General features: G+C 41.4%; 1 protein-coding gene across 1 annotated transcript in view; it reads left to right on the top strand.

Annotated features, from left to right (window-relative positions):
• The first annotated feature begins 2,786 nt into the window (after positions 1 to 2,786).
• BGN (biglycan) overlaps positions 2,787 to 26,168 on the top strand; it is a 68,152-nt gene continuing 44,770 nt past the window's right edge. The window contains exon 1 of the mRNA XM_083355800.1: positions 2,787 to 3,038. The gene's annotated coding sequence lies outside the window, so the exon portion shown is untranslated. The remainder of the gene's footprint in view (positions 3,039 to 26,168) is intronic.

The raw sequence follows: 26,168 nt of genomic DNA, 5'->3' as shown, positions 1-26,168 counted from the left end.
GTTATCAGATCTGGGCTACAACATTGAGGACAACCATTAGATGGCAGCAGAAATTAAGAGTTTTGTGTATTCCTCTGGTGCCCCCTTTTGGTCATGGGATTTTTGCAGCCCAGTTCTGGGAAACCTCACTCAGAGGTTTATGATTGGTATGCATGTATGTGCAAATGCGGGCCTGTATGTTCCCAGTCAGTGCCAGCTATTTTGATGCTGAGGTGGCTTGCTCACAAGAATAATGATAATAAATTAAGTGACTGTGTTTGGCAGGAAGGATTTTGGCATCCACAACCCTTTGTTATGCAATGTTATCAATTTATCTTTGCAAAAATCTAGCCAACCAGCTGTTCTGATTCATCTTTAAAGGACAAAATCTTTACAATATTCTTTCAGGGCTATTGCTGCCTGTAGATAGAAAGATGTACATGCAATAAACATTGGTTTGCTTAGTTCTGATCAAGTAAGTTGGGTGAACTCAGACATTGTGGTACACAAAAGATGGTTTATAACTTAAGGCATTCTATGAAGCCAGCCAATGAGGTATTATCCAAGAAAGCATGGATAAACAAGCCATTGCTCAATGTAATATGTGAACCCAGTCATACTGTTGTTTTTTTCATATAATACGTATATCAGGTTTGGTAGGAAAGGCATGTTGTCGGTCACTTGTTGGCTAGGGAATGTTGTTGTGTGGAACCTTTTCTGCTGTAGCCCCTGCCCTTTGGAACATCATTCCACTCAGAGCCCCACTCAGAGTCACCTCGAACCACGAGTTGCACAACAAATAAATAATAATCATTCCCCCCAAAATAAGGTTGACCCCAAACCTACTGGCCTTCAGGGAGGCCCTTAAAACATGGCTTTGTCAGCTAGCTTGGGAATCCCATAGTAAAGTGGAGTCTGTTAGAGGGTTATATATGGATTAATGGAATATACTCCCTATATTTTTTCCTTCCACCATGTTTTTATTTGTTTTTTTATTGTTTTGATTTTGTTTTAATTTCAATTGGTTGTTTTAAGAGTTGTGTGTGTGTGTGTGTTTACTGTTACTGTGTACACCTCCCATAATCACTGTGTGAGCTGGGAGGCTATACAGATGTGATTAAATACTTCACTGGTGAATTTTGCCATTTCGCTCACCTATAGGAATTGTTGCTAGTAAGTCTTACTGAAACCAACCAGAATATATACAAGAGCACAAGAAATCCTTAGGCCAGGGGTGTCAAACTCAATTTCATTGAGGGCCGCATCAGCATTGCAGTTGCCCTCAGGGGGCCGGGTGGGTATGGCCAGGGTGGGCGTGGCCTACTGGGTGGGCGTGGCTAGAGTGCATATGGCCTACTGGGTGGGCGTGGCCAGCTCTACATTGTTCGCATCAAGGGTGCCTATGGGGGCCTGGGCAGGAGTGGGACAGATCTGAGGGTCTCTGGCAGAAGGAGGGTCTCTGGGCCAGGGCCAAGGCAGTGGGGGCTTTTCCCTCACTGTTTCCAGGATGGCTTCGCGGGCTGCATGAAACCACTTCGCGGGCCTTGTGTTTGACATGTCTGCCTTAGGCTAAGGATGGAGCAGGAAAATGGAAAAAGCATCTGATTCATGATCTAACCACTTGTAATTTTTATTTATTTTAATTCCATTTATATCCCGCCCTTAATGATCCTTTCACACAGCCACTTCCTACCTCTTGAAAGGGAAACTGCAAAACGGCTGATTTCCACAACAACCTTGTGCATCCAGGTGTGGCAATCTGTTTCCATCCCCTGCTTGTTTCTGAAAAAAAAAAAGACTGCCCATTGTTGGGATTAGAAAGGGCAACAATAAATCATTTTTCCGATCTGGCACCCTCCCAACTCCCATAATGCTAAGAGGATTTAACTATAGATTTTGGAATTTGTAGTCCATCATAATAAATAAAATGTGCCAGATTGGAGAAAGTTAGATAAACAGATACATAATCCAACAGAGTTCTTATGTTTCTTTCGGCCTCCCTGAGAGAGGGGGGGAAAAGGGCCCTCTGGATATTGTTAATTACTGTTCCTCTCATCCACGTCCAACAGCCATTAGTTCCTCTAGGCTGCTAGAAGCTGCACTCCAATGAATCACTATACTTCAACATAAGCCTCTCCAACTTTATTCTGTATAAAGCATGCTGTATAATGAACGAACCCTCCCTCCCTCCCTCCCTCCCACTATACTATATTTCTTATTTCTCATCCTTTCATATCCCAGGACTTCCTCTCTCTCCTTCTTTATCATTTATCTTCTTCCACTTATTTGTTTCTTCAAAGTACAGAACCATTTCTTTACCAACAAGATGGCTTCCTTTCTTCTCTGTTTATCACAAGCCAGGCTCTCCCAGTCAGGGAAGACAAATATTTTGCATGGCCTTAAACCAACACAAAAGCCATCCTTTCTGGCGCCACCAAGTCAGAGAGGTTTTTTGTTGTGTTGTCCCCCTCCCTCACCCAACTTCTTTTTTTTTGGGGGGGGGGAGGCAGTTTTGTCTCCTTGCTGTCCTCCCAACCCACTAACTCTTGTGACCACTTTGAAACGAAGAGGGGAGGAAAAAAAAAAAAGTCTGTCATTTTGGAGTAGAGGAGAGAAGTGGCTGAAAACTTCCATCCTTGAGGTTGAGCAGTTTTTTCTCTCTCTCTTTTAATTCCCCCCCCCCCATTTTTGGCAGGTGGTTGATGGAAACCACATGATGGTTCAGCCCCTGAAGTCATTTGTGTGTGTGTGTGTGTGTGTGTGTGTGTGCGTGCGTGTGAGCTCTGTACCTCATTGAAACCAGCTTGCCTACAAGGAAGTCAACTCCTTTCAATCCCCTCTAATACAGTACAGCCTCCTTCAGTCCTGTGAAGGGCTTGACACACTCCGCTTCAGCCTGCTGGCAAAGGGTGGGTGGGGGGGAGAGAAAAAGAACATACCAAAAACCAGCGGAGGAACAGAAAAAAGACGGACTTTTAGCAAGGCGGCCAAGGAGAAGGCGCTTGGGTAGAGAAGAAAGATCTGCTTCAGGTGTGATTGCGAGGACCAAAACTCCGAAGGTACATTTTCTTTTTTCCTTTTCATTTTTCCTCTCTCAACTCATCTTCCAAAGTTTTTTTTGTTTTGTCTTGTTTTGTTCTCTCTCTTGGAGAGTCTTTGGGGCAAATGGATTAAACGCAGTGGACCACACAGGAATTTCAGCCATGGAACCAGCAGAAACTGGGAATTTGGGTTTTCAGATCCCATGCTCTCCCCCTCAACTTTTAAACCGCAGTGTTCTGTTACTCTAAACCCCATCAGAACTTCCTCCTTCCTAATTTTTTTCTTTTTTTAAAAAATCCATTTACTGTCCCATCACTGTCTCCCCTCCTGCTCTAACTCTTAGAGATCACTCCTCTTAACGCTCTCAGGAATAAGTTGTAAGAGTCCTACATGTCTACTTCTAACCCACCCTTTCTCCAGCCGCATACATTTCGCGTGTGCATAAGTGGTGGAATTGCTCTCTCCAGTCGTCATTCCCCACATTTTGCTCCCCCTCCCTGTAAACTGATGAGAACCCTACTGTTAACAGCTTGCTCTTAAGCTCCCTTATTCTCCGGTTTCTTTTCATCTACTTGGCAGCTGCCTAACCTTGTAAGATTTATTCGATTGTTTCATTCTTGCTCCCTGGAAGAGCTTTTAGGGAACCCCCTACATGGTAGCTGGAAAGGAACTACCATAGGTGTGTAACACAAGGAACCTCTCTTGTGCTGATCTCAACAACCAGCCACGCATTATTCAGGCTCCCTTATGGTGTGTCCCCCATTTTTTTTTGAAGGGTGGCTCAAACCCTACTAAGAAAGGAATTTGGGACTGTCATCTCAAACAGTGTTTGGTCTGCACTTATGCGCGACTGAGTAGGAGACAGGACGACTCTGAAGCCACAAGGTCTGATTCAATGGGAAGTTCAGCCTTGAGGAAGTGAGGAGAAATGGACGTTGTGCGTGTTCATCTATGTTGTTGTCTCAGATCCCAACATTTGTGGGAGCAGAGATCCCTGAAAATGGGTTTTATCATTTCTAGCCATAGATTTTCTGCAACGGTGAACTGGCTGGGGTGATCCTCAACGGTTCCCATAATCAACCAAGCTGAAGTATGGAATTGTAGCTGAATCTGTATTTGCATTTATCTAACTAAGATATCAAAGGTGGCCATGCCCAAAGAAAGTTGGAACTCCTTGTGTCCAAAAGAGAGAAGTGAGCTGAAAGTACCAGGTTTTTTTCTAAAGCAGGGCTTTTCATGGGATTTAGCTCTTTTTTTATTCCTTTCGCTTGTGGTGTTTTTCCATCTCAGGGGTAGATGCAATCTCCCGTTCTCAAGCTGTGCAAAGTAGTAAATTAAAATTAAAACAAAGGGTGAATTTTGGGGGAAATGCAGCTCCAAAGGGGTCTTTCTGAGTTCCCATGAAAAGAGAAGCCTAGGTCCTAGGTGCTCAGACCTGCTCGTTGACTCTAGCGCCCTCTAGCGCCATTTTCAGGCTATGCAAGATCGCCATGGGAGGAGCGCCTTTTGGTCCAGATATGATCAGAATCTCTCTCAAATATCCCAGGAGCAGCTAGAGGACTCTGGAAAACTCGCCAGAAGGGCAGAAACTTACCTTTCCCTGATGATTTTCCTTCAACCTCTCCTATTCAGAGCTGTACTGCCTCTGGTCATGGCAATTTTAACTAGCTTCCAACTCACTGCCTTCCCCACCATCTAAGTAAGCCCCTTGTGGAGTCATTTAGCCTCCCGCTCCATCTTGTGGGAACAGCTTCCTTAAATGAAACAGTGGGTTTGAAAGCTATAAAAGAGCACTTTTATTTGTCCAACTTCCTGTGTTGTTGCTGTTCTTTGATTTGGCACTCTTCTGGATTTTGTCTTTCCTCGTCAATCAGCACCAGATCTTTCTGGTACCGTAGTCGGAGAATGTAGAGACGGATATGTATTGTTCAATTTATTTGCTGCCTATCTTGCCAGGGGGGTAACATTGAGACCCTCATCTCTTGTTAAGGGGATACAGAGAAGCCCTGTATTCACCTCTGTAATTTCTCAATTTAGCATTGCACTTTAAAAAAAAAATTTCTTAAATCCAAGAATGACTGAACTCAGCTGTCTTGGATTTGTCCAGTGTGAGTCGAAACATGAGCAGAGCAGACTGGAAGAGTTTTTTTTCATTCATAGCCAGCATAAATGTTTGCAAACCAGGACTGCAAAGCCAGCAATGTCTCCAAGAGCTTCCTATTCCCACCCTTGGAAGCAATTATACAAGGAGGCCCCAGGGGGATAGGAAACCCACAATGTCTGCCAATTGAAGCCAAGCCTCCTCAATCCTTTTAGCGGATCAAGCAAAAGGGAGGTGGAGAAGATGGTTATAGATGTTGGAAAGATGGTTATAGATGTTAGAAAGAGAGAACAAGAGGGAGAAAATTAAGAGAGGCTATCCAAGGTTAACACAGGATAGGCATCCAGCTAAAATGGGAGATAGGGAAGAGGGGGTGGCTTTCCCAGAGAAGGGAAGAGGAGAGTGACAGAAGTGCTTAGGCCAACAGATGCAGGAAGCACACAGCTCCTCACTGCTGCCTCCATCTTTGGGAGAGCAGATCTAGCTGGGCTTGTGGAGGAAAGGCTGCCTGGGAGAAAAACTATATGCCTGCTTGCCAAGTCTGCATCCTTGCGCCAATTCTGCCTTTCTTGGCCGTGCAATTTCCTTGGCAGCCCGCTCCTTGCTGAGCTGGCAGGCATGACCCACTGCCTGCCATTAGAATCCTCAAGCTGGCTCCACACAACCACAGATGTCAAAGCCACACGGGCTCCTCTGACCCGTAGCACGTGGCATTCCCCCCTTGCCCCCCCCCCAGCTTCTAATTTTTAATTTGATTGTTCCAGAGCTGTGTTGGTCAGTCAATCCTGTACTTATCCCAAAGATGCTTTTTCCTGAGACGACTGGACTTTCTTGTCTTTTTGTGTGTGTGTGTGTGTTTTTTTGTGAAGAGGTTTTGCTTCTTATCCAAGAAGCCTCTTCAGCTCTGACTGGATGGTGGGGAATGGAAAGATTTATACTTCTGCAGACAGCTGTTCATTTGCATTCTTTTAGCAAGTCGTTAAAGCTACCTGGAGGCTTATCTGTGTCTTCAGGGTCACCTGAGTAGTGCAAATGGGTGTGGAGCCATCTTAGAACTGTTTAAAGGACTATATTGTAGACTGGAGATAGATGATATTGGATCCCTCTCCCTCTGTTGAGAGGGGGTTGTTCAATTTTGACATAGATGGCCTCTTTGACCCCTCTTTCATCTATGTCAAAATAGAACAGCCCTCTCTCAACAGAGGGGGGGGGGAATCCAACATCATCTATCTCCAGTCTACAGTACAGTCCTTTCAACAGTTCCAAAAAGGCTCCACACCCATTTGCACTACTCAAGTGACCCTGAAGACACAGATAAGCCTCCAGATCACTTTAATGACTCTCAAAAAGAATGCAAATGACCAGCTGTCTGCAAGGAATACAAATCCTTTCATTCCCCACCATCCAGTCAGAGTTGAAGAAGCTTCTTGGATGAGAAACAAAACGTCTTCAAAGAAAAACAAGAAAGTCCAGTTGTCTTGTGAAAAAGCATCTTTGGGATAACTATGACCTGGATGACTGAGAATCTCCATAGACAACCCTGTACTTGTTTTTTGCCATCCTTTCCCCTTCTCCCATTATTGTACCAAAGGCCGCAATGTCATGCCTGGAATCAGGAGACCTGAATGGATTCCAGCATCCACCACTCTGAGCTGGCAGCCATAGTCCTGAATGATCCTGACACTTGAATTCTGTCCCCATCTTTCCTGTCTCCTTACATCATAGGGGAGAAACCAATTTGTCAGGCGTATACATAATATCTCAGTCCTATGTTCTTTCCCACTGTTCTAGGGGATTTTTAGGCATACAATATCTCTATGGCATTGTGTTTTGTTTGGACCTCTTTAACAGATCCCTGCAATCTGGCAGGTTCACAGGATTGCTTTTCTGGGAGTAAATCTGAGAGGCAGGAGTGCTATGCAGGTCGCTTTGATCTCCTGACCTGGTAGGCAAGTGTGTTATAAAGCTAACAAAGGAATAAGGAGAATATTGCTGCGGTGCAATGACTAAGAATGAGGGAGGTGACACTGGAACCAGTGTCCCAGCTTAGAGGCTTTAAGTAGCAATTAATTTGGAATTAAAATTTGCCTTTCTTCACAAGTGACTTTCAGCCTCATCCAAGCATTATGATTTGTAGTACAACAGTAACAAAGGCAGGCTTTATTAACAGCACAGTGATGATGGCTACCACTATAAGGTATTGCAAGTCACTAGGGAGGAAGTCACACGCGGGTCGAATCCCGAGTGCCGCGTAACAGAGTGAGCGCTTGTTACTCGTCCCAGCTTCTGCCAACCTAGCAGCTCGAAAGCACGTAAAATGCAAGTAGAAAAATAGGGACCACTACGGTGGGAAGGTAACAGCTTTCCGTGCGCTTTTGGTGTCTAGTCATGCCGGCCACATGACCACAGAGACGTCCTCGGACAAGCGCTGGCTCTTCGGCTTTGAAACGGAGATGAGCGCCGGCCCCTAGAGTCGGAAACGACTAGCACGCATGTGCGGGGGAACCTTTACCTTTATTTTTAGGGAGGAAAAGGCCAGGGACACTGAATCTACAAAGTGAGTGCTTTAATTGTACACTCTCCCTTGCAATAGGCTGAGACTGTTGATCTAGGTTTGTCAACTCAAAGAAAGCCCTGTTAAGTATAAGTACAGGTAAGCATGCCTAGAATTTCAGACTGAACGTCCTACAGACGAAGAAAATGTATTGAGTATTAGTAGTATGTGTTCAGAATGGAGGAAGTCATTAACAAAGCAAGAAACGGTGACAAATTTCTTTATCCAATACGAGCAGAGTCTCATTACATCATTCTCATGATATGTCAAATTTCACGCTGATTTATTTATCACACGTATATATTCCACCTTTCCCTCAAGGGTTTGTGGGGAGGCGTTATTCCTTCTGTCTTCATAAGAACCTGTGAGTTGCATAGGCTTAGGGACTGATTCAAACATGCACACAATTTGCATGAAATAAGATAAGTATCATTTCTTGATGAGTAATACATGATTATGGACTCACAGGATATCCTAACAAGGAATAATCCAAGTAACAAGTAAACAACTCAAGGAACATTGCCAGCTGTGATTTCTTTTTTCATTCAGAAAGCAAAGGAAATATAGTTTGAAAGTACAGGAATCTTTTTGATTATTAGTCCACTTGTCCTATTATTATTTACCACAATTCCTATGGTTTCTACAAGGCCTCCTATTTCAACATTTTTAATTGGCAATACCAGTTGAAATTGGAAAGCAATTGTACCTCCATTAAGCTACCACCCGTTCGTTTCCCATCACACACACATGCATCACAAAATTGTCTCTTGAAACTCAGAGATATGCTTCATTATTCTTTTTCTATGGTGTCACCTGGAAATGGTTTCCCCCACAGGGGAGCCATGAAATTCTTTGTCCCAATTGTACCTAACCATGATGCAAACATAATTAGAGTTGCAAAATAGTACCTCATCAAGATGAAAAGAAACTTGGTTTTGTTGCATCTCCATGACCTCATCCTCATTTTGTTTCCAACCTTTAATATAAGATTGGATTGAGACATCCTGAGGTGTACCTGGGTTAGCACATCCCCCTCCTCCCCCTATATTCAGATAGTCCTCAATTTACAACAGTTCATTTAGTGGCCTTTCAAAGTTCCAACAGCACACAAAAAAGGTGAGTTATGACCATTTTTCACACTTATGACTGTTCTGGCATCAAAATTCAGACACTTGGCAACTGACTCATATTTATGACAGTCGAAGTGTCCCGGGTCCTGTGATCACCTTTTGTGACCAAGCTAAGTCAGTGGGGAAGCCAGATTCACTTAACCGTGTTACTAACTTAACCACTGCAGTGATTCACTTAACAACCATGGCAAGAAAGGTTATCAAAATTCACTTAACAAATGTCTCAACAACAGAAATGTTGGACTCAGTTGTGGTTGTAAGTTGAGGACTACCTCTTAAGGGCAACTTCAAGATGTATAAAATCCAGGAGGCTTTTCCCCTCATGCCTTGGAGGGGGCGGGGGAATCAAGGGACTGCAATGATTCTGAAATACTGTAGGCCCAACGGAGCCAGGATGGGGATCAGCAGTGGGAATACTAAATGTTATGCTGGTATAATTTCTTGCCGACTCCAATACGGATGCAGAACTTTGCAGAGTAGCAGCAAAGAAAGGTCCAAAGCAAGCCTCATGCAGGAGATGTGAAACAACAAAATTGATCTGCATTTATTTTTTTAATGGTTCCTTTCATCCCACCGGAGCAACTTAGCTTTCCTTTTCAACATGCCCCCCCGCCCCCCAATGACTGCAATCTGGCATATTCAGGTGTCTCTGCCAGCTGGTTGCTGGTACACTTACGTTGTCATTGTCTTCCAACTGGCACTTTGTTAAAAAATAAAGTTCAGATCCTAAATGAGTATTTTGTACAGACAAGAAGCCAAATTATTTGAAAGCCAGGATTGGCAAGCCCCAGTTTTGATATTTTATGTTGGAATGGGTGGAGCCGTTTGCTGAGCTGGAGTGCAGATGAGCGGGAACCAAAACTCCTCTCCTGTGTTCATGAAAAGCAGAATCTGGCTCTGGCACACTGGCAGCCGCAGAGGGAATGCCTGTAATTGACAGCCTCATGTAGAGCACTGCATGATGTTTGGGGGAAAGCTGCAAGATCAGGGCCAAGATGTGAACATGTTCAAATGCTGGTCCAAGATTATTGGTTGCAGGAAATCCACCCCGACATGCTCTAATTAACAGTCAGGGAGAGCACATTCCACTCAGAAAGGCTGCTGAGAAAGTGTAATTGAAATTAATAAGAATTGCAAAATAGCCCTGCAATGGGGCATCAAGAGTGCAAGGGAGAACTTCCAGTTAGCCCAGGAGTCTGTGCCTTGGCTAAGGTTGAATTAAAAGTCACTCGAGTCCAGGGGTGCTGCAGACTTCTCCACTTTGCATAATCATCTTTTTATATCTGGAACACACCAAGATTTTCTTCTGCTCTGCTTTCCATCTCAGAGCTGATAAAGAGGAAAAGTTGGAATAGCTAACCATTGGCTTTTGGTGGGTAATACTAAAAGGCCTCCTTTACAATTCTCCTGAGGCAGCTTCCAAATAGTCCTCACTTAATGACTGCCTTGTTTAGTGACTATTCAAAGTGACAGTGGCCCTGAAAAAGTAACTTACGACTGTCAGAGCAACCTCATGATCGATCATGTGCTTGAGATGTGGGTGTTTGCAATCAGCCAGCATTTATGACCCATGAAGCATAACATGTGAATACACGATTGCTATTTCCATGCTTCATAGCCAGCTTCTGACAAGCAGAGTTAGTGAAGAAATCAGCAATAAAATTGCAAGTCGCAGCCACATTCCATGTTTCCATCCATAGAAGATCATTTTTGTCACAATTAAAAAGGCCAACAAAGCAGTGGGAAAACGCAGGCATATTCTAAAGGCAGAGAATAAAGTCTGTGCACACATCTGTGAATGCACACACTCGCTGGAGAATAATATTCCAAGAAATAGGGCAAATACACACACACACACACACACACACAAAACCCTTGTTTGGAAAGCTCCTATATTTACATTTCTTTATATCACATTCCTTATAACATTCCTCCCTATTGCTGTCAAAGTGCGTTAAAAGTTAAACAAACAAGAAAGAAAAGAGAATTTTTGTATTGCCAGTTCTCAAGGCTGATGAGAAAGTTCAAATCTTATTACTTCTTACTTTGACATTCACTGCATGGGGCTGGTCTCTGGAATAGCTCTTTCCCCTCCCCTCCCCTTTCTGGGCCCTTTCTCCTGTGATATCCTTGCCCCCACTTGAGTTGGAATAAAATCATGCCATTTTAACCTTGGCTGTTTGCATCACCAATTCCTATCCTACATCTGCAGCAATTCCAGCTGCATGCACACTCTTTCCAGGCCCTCAGGCTTTGCAAGTCATTAGCAAGTAAGCAACTACCAGCCAGAGGACTTCAGCCTGAAGAGGGTGGGTCCGATATTCTTTAATTGCAAGACTCTGCTTTGGCTTTCCCAGGTTGTCTGCTTTTCTTCTGACATCCTGTCTGGGCATTGCGCACGGTATGCAATGCAATGAAGAAACTTACAGGAAATCAAACCTCAATCATAAAAATGTGCCTACAGTATTTTTGTGCTATTACTTTTTTACAGAGTAAAAAAGAGCAACGAAAGAGACCTTCTATGGAGTAAAAATAATTTAAAGAACAAAAGAGTAAAGCGATAAGTAAATAAGCAAGAAATAAAAGAGAAAAAGGTAGATAAGAAAGAAGGAAAAAAGGGTATGTAAAAAAAGCAGTTTCTGATCTTCTTTACAGCAGTTACAGTAAATGCATTTATATTTTATTCTCACTAGAGTTATATTGTGGCTCTCTTCTTTCCATATTCTGCCCTTGCTATTTCTCAAACCCATAAATCACAAATTTATTTTTTTTAGGTTTTTAGCATAATCAAGTACATAATGGTTTCCAGTCAGAAAATGTCTCTATAACTTTTTTTAATTAACTGAGCAAGATCAAATAGATTACAATTTGGATAGGTAGGGAATGAAGAAACAGAACAGTCAGTGCAGAGTGGCCAGATGGAAGAAGGATATCTGTAGCACCTAACACACATCAAACCCACCTGTGGCCACGCCTACAACATCTTGGTAACTTTGGCTTGGTGATCTTGGGTGGTAAAGGACTATAAATTCTATATACGTAGGGGCTGTGATGGGGCAGTGTCAGATTCAGGGCTGTCATTTAAATTGGATAACAAACAGTTCTTGGGCAGGTAAAGGGTGGGACAAGTTGACTAGCAGGAGTTGGGACCAATAGTATCACTACAGCTGAATGATGACTTCTTGAAATAGTGGGGAACATCCCTCCTCCCAGTCTACCCTTTAAAATAAAAAAAAGAGGTGATATGTTGCAAAAACTAACAACTGAACCTAACTTGCCAACATAACACTCCTGCTTCTAGGAGCCAAAGTACGTATTGTACTGCCATTCTGACACATTTTTTTTAATTTTAATTCCATTTATATCCCGCCCTTCTCCGAAGACTCAGGGCGGCTTACAAGCTTAGCAGTAATGACAACATGAAATGACAACATAAGATTGTTGAGGTTCTGGACTGTGTACTAGACAAGGCCAGGATCATGTGTTTAAGGGGTAACATTTAGCATTGTCAGGGCATTATGTTGATACACTGTAAACCTCAAAGTGGGGGAAGGTCTTAGTGAACAGACAGAGGTCTTGAGCCTTGCAAATGATCAAATCATTTTCCTTTTTTTCAGCTTTAGTAGCTAAATTATAGTAGAAAAGTTGGGTGGAGAAGATAGGGCCCAGCGAGCTGCCGTGGTAGTTGCACAATTAACAATTGCATGAATGGCTTTTTAAACAGAAACCTGCAAGAATGGGATCCTTGAGCTTGGGATGGTGCGACAGGGAAGAGGAGGTCTTCATTATTAACTGTGAATAAACAAATCATTAACAAACATGGTCCTCCGTTTCCAGATTTTCTCTGGTTTTTAACTTAGTTTCTCCTTTAGAAAAAGTGAATAAATGAGCATAAGACAATCCGGGTTGTGACATTATTTCTCTTCTGAAAAATGCTTCTTGGGGTGACAATCATAAAGGAACTTCAGGAGTCCATCTTGTCTTATGTTCATTCCAAACTTTCAAGATGGCATGCCTAACAAAATGATTTTGAAAATCAACATTACTTTTAACTAAATCATTCATTCCCCTCCCTCCCCCAAATACTCTTCTCCCAAATAGTTAGGCTTCCAATTGTGGATTGATCAACTGTTTGTCCTTTTTCTGAGAGCTGTACCACACTGAGGAAGACAGTGAGTGAAGTGTTGCCCACTTTAACCCCAGTGTGGTCAGTCTGAATCCCACAGGAAACCTTAAAGAATGCCAGGTGCTCAATATGTTGTCCACCTCTAGTATGATCTTTGACATCTATAGTGATCCTAAACTGTATTAGTCCCACTACCACCCATGCCTGTTAGGAAAAAAATAGCTACTGGAGTAATTGAGAAATTTTCCTCCAATGCAAATAGGCCTCAAATCCAGATTGACATTGCAAAGATCTGTCAAAATTGGGAGCTTCCATACTTGCAATATATTCAGGGGCAACTGTGGGGGAGGAACTTAAAAAAGTCAAGGTGGAGTCTTTGATTATGTGCTCAAAAAAGAGGTGTGACTTAAAAAGGGCCAGGTCTTTAATCATATATTTGCATCTGCCATTTTGAGACCCTCTACCACAGATGTTGCATAATGTGTATTTAAATGTAATTTACATTAGTTGCTAGTTAACTGACCTCATCTACTTTGACTTTTCACAAAAGGGAAGATCAGAAGGAAAAGCAAACTTGAAAAAGAGAGAGGTACATTTACAAATGTTTAAGGTGGCTGCTAGGGTCATGCCAGTTCAAAAGGCAGTGCTGCCAAGTCTGGTTTCAATATGACAGGGGAAAATTATTAAATACACATGGGAAGAACTTTTTAAACATATTTCATACATTTTAATAAGGTTTAAATGAAATGAATTCCACATTAATTTTTTGCCCTGGCCCCATCTCTTTTTTTGAACTATGCCATTCAAAAGCCACATATGGGCAAAAAACCACACCCTCCCACGGAGGGATGCTTCACTGATTGGATGTGGCATCAGAAGGAGATTCAAGGTGACCTGTTTTACCATAGAGCGGTGTTACTCAACCTCAGCAATTTTAAGATGCATGGACTCCCACTCCCAGAATTCCTCATTCGGCAATGCTGGGGAATTCCAGGGATAGAAGTCGAAACATTTTAAATTTGGTGAGTTTGAGAAACAGTCATAGAGAATGCACAGTGGCAATGAGTGCACTATTGGAAGACTTAAAATGTCTGGTTAGGGATAGATTTTCTTGAAGCAAATCTATCTATGTGGTCATTAGGAGTAAAACATGACTTGATGGCACAATCAATCTGTCACACCATAAACAATGACAATGACAATGGAAGAACTATAATTTTATGAATCTGCCAAGTAATGACAGTTGTATGGTAAAGACTGTGGGTGGATCTTAATCCCTTCTGAAACCCAGCCTGTTTTTATAAACGAGGAAACATGGTTTAATCAGGACTGGGCTTTTGAACTACAGGTAGTCTTTGACTTATAACCACAACTGACTCCAAAATCTCTGTTGCTAAGTGAGATATTGGTTAAGTGGATTTTGCCACATTTTACGACCTTTCTTGCCACAGTTGTTAAGTGAATCACTGTGGTTGTGAAATTAGTAACAAGCTTGTTAAGTGAATCTGGCTTCCCCATCGACTTTGCTTGTCAGAAGGCTGCAAAAAGTGATCACATGATCCTGCAATCATCACAGATATGAGTCAGTTGCCAAGTGTCTGAATTTTGATCACTTGACCATGGGGATGCTGCAATGGTCATAGGTGTGAAAACTGGTCATGTGCCACTCTTTTCAGTGCTGTTGTAACTTCGAACGGCCACAAAATGAACTGTTGTAAGTTGAGGACTACCTGTATGGGAGGAGTGTGCTGGAGAGTGTCATATCACATACCCAAACCAAGTTTAATGAAGTCCTAGGAGAGAAGCCAAATGAACACTGTGGAAACATAAGCGCTTCCTTCCACTCCAGCTTACGTTTCTCTAGAGTAGTCCAGTCAGCCACAGCAGTTTTCCCCCAGCCTGGTGTTCTCTGGTAAATTGGGACTACAATTTCCAAAATTCCCTGTCAGTTAGTCAAAGATGGTTGAGGATTTTGGGAATTGCAGTCCCAATATTTGGAGGTCCCATGTTGAGTACAGCAGGCCTGTTAAATATATGCAAGCACTGCACCTAGAAAGACTGCAGTGAACTGGGTTTCTGTTCTGTGCCCAGTTTTTAATTCTTGGAATTAACCCAGAAATGTATGAATACCATTTTTTCAGTCTCTGGTTCTAGCAGTTGGTGATTAGTTTCAAAAAAGAAAAGTGCCAATGCTCTGTCTATTATGAAATGAATGTGTCTTAATCCCAGCGCTGTATGAGCATGAGTAATCGGGCCATAGAAGCTCCCTTAAGGGCCTCTGTTTAGATTAGACCACTAGAAATGTTCTCTACCCACAGTGGCACCCATAGGCTCTCACCGTTTTCATCAGAAGGACAAAAACAGCACAAGAGCCTTGTGCATCAGTGTGACATGGCCATAAATGTAGCTGGTTCACCACAATCACAATGCCTCAATCCTGCTTGTATTGCTAGGACCCACCTTTCTCCTACAGACAACACTGCTCCCTTACCATTTTTGGAGCAGCATAGGAGTAAGGTAATTTAACTAGGACACCAAGATGTAGGTTTTATCCTACCCCAATACTCACATGCTGCAGAGCATTGAGGCTGCTTGAAGTCCAACATTTTTAGAACTTAATTTGTTGTGTTGTTTTGAAGCCTATCCTTCTCATGTGGAATAACAAGAGTAAAAAAATCCTATCCCCCAATACTGAACATAATAAAAATCATACCACAGGGCCATCAAACTCACCATCTGCCAGCATGACTCTGGATTCCAAAATACTATTTTTATATATTTTTCCCTGATCCTCCTTTCTTCCCCATATTTTTCCATTTTCCCCTCATTACACAATTACAATTCTTGGTACTATTGATGTATACCAAGTTAGATATAAACAGCTTCATCATATTTTATTACTATTATACAAATAACAATAATATCAATTCATAAATCAATATCCTGTTTATTGTGCTCTTGTTAACATTTGATTTCCCATCAATATTTAAAGTATCTTTGTCAGTTGTGATTTTCTCAATATTAATTACATTTATATAGCTAAAAAATTATTCAAACCAATCCTCCTCTTATTTTCATATTTCCTATATCAAAAGAAGAAAAAAAATACTATTTTAATTCTAAATCATATCTTTCATTATAAAAGTCTAATTATATCTAAGGGTCATCCATTCTTTTAATCATATTCAAACAAGTATTTAAACATATCATGCCCCCTCTAATAGGTCAAATCTTCTATTTTTTAAATCTAACTCTCGCTTTCTTTCTTTGCCAAGTAGCTTTCCAAGCCAAGGCAATTAAATCACCCAGGAATTTTCTTTCTATGTTATTGAAAGTTGCTTGGTATGAAGAAGACAATTTAGGTAGGGTATTTTGCGGGAGGGGGGATTCTGCCTATTTATGTTCCTTAAACAACTCCCACCTTCCTTCTCCCTCAATTTCTCCCCTCATCTTTTGTCTCCCTAACTGCAACATTTGCCCTGACAGCTCTATGTTCCATTCCCTGAAATCTTCTTCCTTGTCATTAGGTGCATCTTGCAGACTTAAAGGGTAAAGGGTCTTTTGCATTTTCATTGTTATGGGTAAGTCTTGCAGTATTTTATTTATGTATGGCAGTTTATAGTTCCCTTCTTTCATCTTTTCCATCTCTAAGTCCAATTCCTCTGCTTCATCTTCCAATCTCTGGTTTATTTGTTCATACTTTGTAGTCGTTGTCTCGGAACTTTCCAGTTGTAGATATAATTTGGAGATTTGCTCATTTATATTATCTAAATTATTTTTAGTCTCATTAAGATTTCTTTTTATGTCCTCTTTGTATACAACAATTGTTTGGTGAATTAGTTGTAGAGTAGAGTATATTTCCTTCTGGAAGGTGTTTGTTTTTTCTTGAGGCATCATTTTTGGAGATCCTCTAATATCACCAGTCTCAGTAAGAGTAGAGCAAAGTTTGCTCTAGCTTTTTGGTCTTTATATGTAGCCTTTATAATCCAATAGATTCCAGAATACAGGTCCAGTCCCAAAAGCAATATTTTATAGTGATCCTTTGTCTCAGGCATCTAAAAACTGTCAGTCGAGCAAGGTTATAATCCACAATGTTCAACCTCCCTGAAAACAGCTGAAAGGTCTCTCCCAGCCAGATGTAATCCAAGGTCAATTTTTTCTTTATCTCCCACTAGCTCTTGAGATTAAAAGTCCAAGCTCAGTAGGTGATAAGTAGGTCAGGGTGATAAGTATGCCAAAATATTTTCTTTTATTGCCAGCTGTTCTCCCTTAAGCTAGTAGTCACCAAGCAGTCAGGAAGCTAGTTATAGTGCTGTACTCAAATCCACAACTAGATGTCAATCAAAATCCATTTTCCACTCTTAAGACAAAAAATTGATTTCTTATATTTCACCTCGATGTTTTTTTTCCAAAGAGAAAAACTTAATAATTATCTCAGTTCTCAAATTTCAGAACTGTAGCTTTATGTTACTTCCACTTCAGTATTGTGTATTTTTGTCCCCCATAGAAATTAAAATTAAATAGAAATTAAAAATTAAAACGCTGCTTCAGTTCACATTCAGAGGTTTTTAGCTTCTTGGGAGCCTTTCCCAGGAAATTCAGTTGTAAAATAGTAAAGAAAGGATCAATATTTTCACCCAGTTCCAAACATGCTGTTTACGATGTGTTAATTGGTGCTTTTCTTCTTTGGTCTTCAGTAGCTAATGGCTGGCCATAGGAATGTAGCCCGTGTCTCCCCTGCCGGTTTGGAGGGCTTTTCTCAGATTGAACGGAAAGACTGCTGTCTCTCTGTGATTGATGAGATACCTCTCCCTTCTTCATCGCCTCTTTGGGCTGACTTTAGGCCAGTGATGGCGAACCTTTTAGAGACCAAATGCCCAAACTGCAACCCAAAACCCACTTATGTATCGTTGGGTGCCGGGTGGGCGTGGCCCATTGGGTGGGCGTGGCCCATCGGTTGGGCATGGCTGCGGTGGTAACGGCAGACTGGGTGGGACTAAAAAGTTCAATCAACCAATTCCAACTTTGCGCGATCTTTTTTTTCCCCCGTGAGAAGTTGAAATTGATTGATTGATTGAACCTTTTTTTTTTGCACCCAGCAGCGCAGGCCTAAAGCGAAAAAGTTTTATAAAACCCACCTGAAGGCTTAGGACTGAGGCAAAAGCACACATGCCCACAGAGAGGGCTCTGCATGCCACCTGTGGCATGCGTGCCATAGGTTTGCCACCACGGCTTTAGGCCCTTTTTAGGGTCCCCAGCAGGGCAAAAATCGGACACGGAATGCAGAGTCCTGCCTTCCAAGCATCCCATATTGCCACGACGCAAAACCGGAAGTCCTCTACTTATATTTTTCCTAGAAGTGCTTAATCCTGGACTCTGGCCAGACTCTGAATATTAATCATCTTGTACAAATTGTGCACATTTGCAAATACTTTCTAATATTGCATTAATTAAAGCCCTGTTTCATTTCAGTGAGGTTTGAGAAGGAAACCATCTAACACATCATGCTTTATATTATTGAGGAGGCGAGGGGTTGGAGCCAGGCTTGGCTGGGGCCATTTGGAGTTTTGTGCATCAGACTGGGTTGGCTCAGCGTCACATCTTCTTCTTTCTCCAGCATGTTCACACATCACATTATAATCCAAGGTACATTGGCTTGTCCCAGGCCCGGTGTGTACAGGTAGTCCTCGACAGTTCATTTAATGCCCATTCTCAGTTACAACGGCACTGAAAAAAACCTGACTTCTGGCCATTTTTCACACTTATGACCGTTGCAGCATCACCATGATAACGTAATAAAAAGTCAGACACTTGGCAACTGACTCATATTTATGACGGTTGCAGTGTCCCGGGATCATGTGGTCACCTTCTGTGACCTTCTGACAAGCAAAGTCCATGGGGAAGCCAGATTCACTTAACAGCTGTGTTACTAACCTAACAACTGCACTGATTCACTTAACAACTGTGGCAAGAAAGGTCGTAAAAATGGGGAAAAATTCAGATAACAACTGCCTTGCTTAGCAATAGAAATTTTAGGCTCCTTTGTGATCGTAAGCTGAGGACTACTTGTACATCCAGGGAGAGCTGCTAAGGGAGAGAAACTTTCACCAGTCTGGCATCAGCTCCAAAACTGGAAGAGAAAACTGGGTGTGACTCCACCTATAATCACAACCATTTGGGATCTGGGATATAAAGGCTGCTATTGTAGGCTTGGGAGTGCGTTGTGGGTTTGGAAGAGACATGCTCGCTGCTTGTAATTGTTGGCTGCAGCCTGGGTGGAAAACAGCTTTTACTGGAAGTAGCTCTTCTAGGAACGCAATCGTTCATATTTTGGGCTGTCCCACTAAAGACAATCCGCTTGATAGAGTTGCCACCTTTCTCCCTGGCTTTGTTCCTGTGCCATCAGCGGCAAGGAAAAAGAAAAAAAATATCACTGGAAGCCCTTTCCAGCATGGAGATTAAAGGAGAGGAAAAAAACTTCAGGTTTATTTTCTCCCTGGCTGCCCTTAAAAACGTAAGAGCGCAGATATTGGGAAGAGATTAAAAAAAAAAAAGGAAAGAAACCTCCAAGGGAATATTTTAATGAGGCCAATATGTTTGGAACAGAACAAACCCTTAGCGTCACTATTAAGCACAACTAATTTAACTGGATGGTCAATCTGCATGATTGTACAATATTATCCTGGCATTCTGATATCAAGCTGGTGTTCCAATGTAGATTTTATTATTTATTTATTTATTTATTTATTTATTTATTTATTTATTTATTTAGATTTGTATACTGCCCTTTCCCGAAGGACTCAGGGCGGTTTACAGGGTAATTAAAACAAGAAATACAAAAGTTAAAAACGATTAAAAAAAATTACAACAGTCCCTGAAAAAGTAAAAGCCCCCAATTAAAATTAAAATTAAAATTCTCAGCCTGGGCCAGAGAGCTCGAAGAGCCAGGTCTTCAGGTCCCGGCGGAATGAACGGAGGTCGGGGGCAGTCCTCAGCTCCACGGGCAGCTGGTTCCAGAGGGCAGGCGCACCCTACCCTGGTTTTGTTCACGCCTTGTGCAAAATAATGCCCATTTGGGTATAAAAGTGTGCAAACCTGTGTTCTTCAGCTCAATATGAAAATGTAAGTTACCTTAGCACACTTATAGACAATGGAAAAAGAACTAACCATTGAAATCTGTCATCTCACTCAGCTGTTTCATTCTGCTTCATGGTCAAGCCGTTGGCTCTTATCTCTGTGGTTTGGTGGTGCTTTGAGTGGCTCCAGGGGAAAAAAAGCATGTGCAGAAAAGCATGGCATTAGCCTTTCAGGGATAACTGGGGAGAAAGCTTAGTTCATCTGGTTATACATCACATGAAATCTGGTCATTCCTGCCTGCTTTAGTTGTAAATCTAACCATTGTTATTTCACTTCTTGTGCTCTTTCTGAACTTCCATACTTTTATTGTCCTCATCTTGCTGTCTAAGCCAGATACACTGGCAAGTACAGAGGAGCTCCCAAAGTCTCAAGTGATCCCTTTACTAGCTACATATGCAGGACCTAGCTGGATCTTGGGTGTCTTGAATTCTAATACAATAAGCTACATTGGAGCCTTGGTGGAGCAGTGGGCTGATGCCTCCTTAAGTAACACCAGCTGCCTGCAATTAGTGCAGGTTCACATCCCACCAGGCTCAAGGTTGACTCAGCCTTCCATCCTTCCGAGGTAGGTAAAATGAGGACCCAGATTGTTGGGGGCAATAAGCTGACTTTGTAATAATGCCACTTGGGGGGGCGAAAGCCCTAATAAGCAGGCATATACATAGAATGAAGGCTACTGCTAAGCTTGTAAGCCGCCCTGAGTCTTCGGAGAAGGGCGGGATATAAATGGAATTAAAATAATAATTAAAAAATTTACTGTCTTGAGCAAGCTCAGGCCAGCCAGAGGCCAATGCACTGTAGAGCTGGTGGCCCTGGAGGGCGGTAGAAATAAAGCATATTTCACTAATGGGGAAAAAATGCCCTTTGGGATCCAAGCTTAGTTTTTATAATTTAATAAATAGCCATAGGACACTGAAGACGCAAGTTTAATTCTCTCAGTAACTTCTGCGATGCTTTTGGACAGCACACCTTCCACGTCTTCTTAGGAAATGGCTTTTTAATATTTGGAGAAACTTTGTTTTCTTTTTAACTGCCCTCTTCCCAAATCTTATTTTGATACATAATTCCAGTAGATCACATTGAAAGCATTAGAGGAGCAGGCAGATTCCAAAGGGAATTTGCTCACCACAATTTATAGTCCCTGTGTTGTTCACTTGAAGCTGCTTCAAGATAAAAATGTAAAGAACCAGCTTCAACGGGGAAATAATTCCTGTTAGCATTGTCCAAAGTGCAGTTGACTGTATTGCATTTTTATGTGGTGTACATTTATTTTAATGGACCAGGATTCAGACAGGGGTCCTGTTCAAATTCTAGTACCACAAGTGCCACAATAAGATATAGGGCAAAGTTAGAGTGGAAGCAGGGTGCACCCTGTGCAAGGAAGATGTTTGTGTATGTTTCTATGTGGATGTGTAGAGGATGACTACAAACAGAGGGACTGAGGTTTTCCCTTCCTGGAATTAAAAAGTAGCTTGGTAGGTGCACAGAATTTGTTTTCACATCTGCCATCTCAGGTGAAGATCCCTTCCCCTTAAAAGAAAGCCAGGGGAACAAATAGCTTGACCCTACACAAGTGCCAGCTCAAAAAATTTGGCCAATACACATGTGCACGTCTCTGTGTGTGTGTCTCTCTGTGTGTGTGTGTGTGTGCGCGTGCGTGCACACACACACACACACACACACACACACACACACACACACAGGGAGGGAGGGAGAGAGAGAGAGAAGGAAAAGACCAAGTGCATTGAGATGATAAAATTCAATAATCTTAAATTCTGGAGGGGGGGGAAGAAAAGCCATTTAGCAGCTACCATAATGTCCATTGTTCAGAAATTGCCCCATCATATCCAAGAACCCTATCATCTTGGAATTAGGAGAATTGTAATCCAATACATCTAGAGGAAATCAAGTTGGTTAAAGCTGGGTTGGACTTGGATCCAAGTCTTCATTCATGCTATATGAGTCTGAGCAATCTGCCTAAACATCTACTTAAAATCTAGGTGTATCAACAACCATAATACACCACTGCCCTCTCATACTAATATCTCCCTAACCAGGTTCTCCACACTAAGACCATACTTTTTTACCACTTTCCTAAATATTATTACCCAGATCTTCTGGGTAAAGAGCAAGCTGTTGGTGAGCAAAGAGTCCGCAACAGAGAAGGTCCTCACTTCATAACTTCCAGTGGGTGAGTGGTGGGAATCCTTCCGCCAGTACTCATCACAGCTGATCCTTATTAGACAGGCTGATTCCATTTGAATAATCTATCCCCAAAGTAACAAGGAGGCAAGCCACAGCCAACATCCATATTTGTTTATCAAATTTATTTGCCTCCCATTTCACGGTTCAAGGCAACTCCGAGAAGCTTATAGCAAGATAAGTTATTTTGGCAAGTTCATCTTTTCTCAAAACGATGCTCTCCAAATGTTTGGTACAGGGATCCTAGCCATCAAGGCCAACCAGAGGAATACCAAGTTGGCAGCGGTTAGGGCAGTGTTTTTCAAAGTCCATACATCTTAAAGCTGCCAACTTTCAAAAACACTGAGCTAGGGGAATCAATCTCATTTAGTCTACCAGGATTCTTATGAAGAATAATGGTTTGGAGGAGAATGTATAGAGTCATTCAAGACCTGGATAGGGAAGGAGCATGTCTGGTTCATTTAGGTCAATAAACTCAATATTCTGCTAGGCAATATCTTTGACCCATTAAATTCCTCTAGTTGGGCTATACTGCCTTAGCTCTGGGCTAGGGATATTTATTTAAAACACGCATTGGCAACCATGTGGCCTGCCAACATAGCTTTTATATTTGCATTGGAGACCAACCATTGGCAGAAGTCACATTTCATGACACCTAACGAGGGAATGTCCTTAGCTCAGACCTCCAACAGCTAGTATGCTGTTCCCAAGTGAGGCATAGATAGAATATTGCCTAGAATATATGTTATGTGGCTATAAAAATCAATATTAGCTTTAGGCCCCAGCCTAGATGTTGTCAAGGAAAAGAAGAAGGAGAAGCTTTTACATCTGTCTGGTAGAGAAGAGTACAGCTGGGGAGAGAACTGAACTCACATATCTGCAAAGAAATCCCCAAAATTTGACCTAAGCAAAAGAAAATTAGGAAAATTAGAGCCATGCATGTGAAAGGTTTGTGTTGTAAGAGTGAGATTATGAACTCATCTCCTTTCCTGGTTTGGAATGGCCTTGGGATTGCAGTAGTTGGTAAGGTTAGATACTGTTCTGGGGGATTTTGTTCAAGAGCATTTTGAACTAGGCACAATCAGCTGAAGAAGTGGGATCCTGGAAGCTTCCCTTGATGAATTCTGCCTCATAGATAAGCTTGAGTCAGAGAAAGATTTTAAAACCTTTTTTTTGGGGGGGGGGTTTCAAATGATGGTCAACTTTGGTGTCTTCCTGTTCTGCTGGCTAAGTCTGATTTCATTCATTTTGTGGGATCCTTCAGAAAGAAGGAGTTTACCTCCACACACCCTTTTTCAGATACATTCTTAGAGCTGAAGTGAATTGAAGAGAGGACAATGAGTAGGATTTACTTTTAAGAGGGAAGCAAGTGAGGGAAGTTGGCCTTTTCTCTCCTTCTGTCCTTCATGGACATAAATGTTTTGTTTTCCTGGAGGAATGGAGGAGAGATGCAGTTGAGTAATAGGTTTCCGAAAATTCTTCATATAGCAAGTGGAAATACAAAATAGCCATAAAGATTTAATTATTTTTTTATTGCTGATTGAAAAGTCAGAGGACTTGAGAGTTGAAGGAATCCATGGATGCTTCAAATACACATAATATGCTTAGTCAAATTGGTCCATATGGGAGAAAAGCCCAGAACAGGGGCTCATCTCTCTCTCTCTCTCTCTCTCTCTCTCTCTCTCTCTCTCTCTCTCTCTCTCTCTCTCTCTCTCTCTCTCTCTCTCTCTCTCTCTCTCTCTCTCTCTCTCTCTCTTTTCCATTTGGATAGTCTATATTTATTTACTAAAATTTCCTTTAAAAATTGGATTTCAGTCATAGAGACAAAAAGCAAAACTCTTTTTTACATAAAGGCTTGTGAAAGCTAATTTAAATGATTGTTTAAGCAGTATTTTGGATTTCTTTTTTTTAATAAAGAAGTTTTATTAATTTTCTAATTTTACATCCAAATATTTATGAAGCAATGTGGTGACTGGATAATCAAAAGTCCAATAACAAAACTTTTTCTACATAGGCCAAGATAAATCAACAAAAATTCCCTCTCCAATTCCCTTAGTCACAATATCAAAATCAAATTAATACATTTCTGGTTGTAGCAGAATCAATTTGAACAATTATCTATACCTTTTCACGTATACTTATTCATGTCCTGTTTTTAAGTTTTATCTAATTGCAATACAGTGCTCCAAATTAGCCTGTAGTAACCTTAATTTTCAGGTAACCCACATTTTCCCTATTTCATTATATAGTAATTATCATATCTGAAATACATACATTGTTCATTTAAGTGTATTCTTATATTTCAAAAACATATTCTATTTGTCATCTTTGCAATTCATCAATAATTAACAAAGTATGTTTTATTGTGTCATTCCAAGTTCTATAAATAATTCAAAGTTATGCCCTAGTAGCTAATTTTTATTCCCTTAAAAATCTAGATCCTAAATATAAAATCAGTTTATATCTTTTAACAGTTCCCCTTGGCCCATTAAAAGAAAATTTAAGCTTTATTATTACAAATCCCAACATTTATAAAAAAAACACTCATATTTTAAATCTAATTCTAGCTTTCTTCTTGTGCCAGGCAGGCTTCCATATCATTGCCTTTAACTTCTCAAATGTGTATCCCTTTCTTCCTACATACGTTGTTTGAATCCAGGGAGACCATCCAGTTGTCAATTTTGCAAAGAGAGTGACCCCTTTATAGTCATTATATTTTTGTTCTAATAAATCTCCATGTCTGGCATAGTACAGTTGTCATTAATTCAGTCTGGTCTTCTTTCAGTTCCATCTGGCTTATGTAAGAGGTCGTGTCTGGTGTTGTAGTTATTGTTTGGTTGGTTAAAGTCGTAATGTACTGTATTTGAAGGCCTTTGGCATCCTCCATCTTAGTATTGCTTTCTTCAGCTTCTGTTGTTTGTTGAACTGTAGGTTTTATAGTTGAAATCGAAGTTTGGGCATCAAGGCTCTCAATAGATTGTACTACTTGTTCTTTAGAGTCCACTATTTTGTTGTTGATTTCCTCATCCTCTGTTAGTTTTGGGGTTGTCAGTTCATCAACTGAAGTCAGAGTTTCATTAGGTGAGTTTATGGTGTCAGATTTGTCTTTAAGTCTGGCTTTCATTTCTTCAGTCATTGCCAAAATTGTTTCAAGTATGAGGTTATAGTCAAGTGGTGGAATATATTCTTCCATTTCTTTAGTATTTATGGATAGGCTTTTAGTGGAGGCTATTTTAATAAAAGTCAGTAAATGTCCACCTCCACTATTCCTAAAGGTTGTTTTCAGTCCCAGGTGTTCCCAATTCTTATCTTTAAAGATAATGTCAAGGACAAATCTGTTACAGCCAGATCTCAGAGTAAAAAAGGTTTACTTGCTATACCAGGTTTCACCACAAGATGTCCTCAATAGCATGTAAAATCCTTTTCCAGACTAATGCGAGGCTTTTATCCAATTAATCCATTTTTAGCAGTAAATAGGGTAGTAGGTCCCCACAGAAATAAGCAATAAAACTTTTTAGTGGCCCCAAAATTCCAGAAGTACAAATAAGATTGCTTAGTTATTTAGCTTAGTCATTTGATTTCTTTTGAGGCTTTAAGGATTTAATTCCCCAAGTAGGCAGTCACCGATCTTTCAAGAAGCAGGGAGAAGATTTTCAAGAAAGTCCCACAGGGAAGTAATTAGGGAAGTAAGAAAAGTAAGGTCTCACCCAAATCCTCCAGATTGCTTCGTTGTGCTTGATAGTGATTTTGGCTTTTGGCAGGGAGCGGCTTAGTGATCAGCCATGTTGATGGCCGATCTCTTTTTTTTCGGGCCAAAGGAGCTGCTCCGGATCAAACAGAGGGCTGCCACCCTTCCGCGATCCCAGGGAGAGCCTCCTCACAGTGGTCGCCCCTCCA

Source organism: Vipera ursinii, assembly GCF_947247035.1.
Source record: "Vipera ursinii genome assembly, chromosome: 2".
NCBI lineage: Eukaryota > Metazoa > Chordata > Lepidosauria > Squamata > Viperidae > Vipera > Vipera ursinii.
Note: the sequence above shows the minus strand (reverse complement) of the source record. Positions and strands in the feature narration are given on the sequence as shown.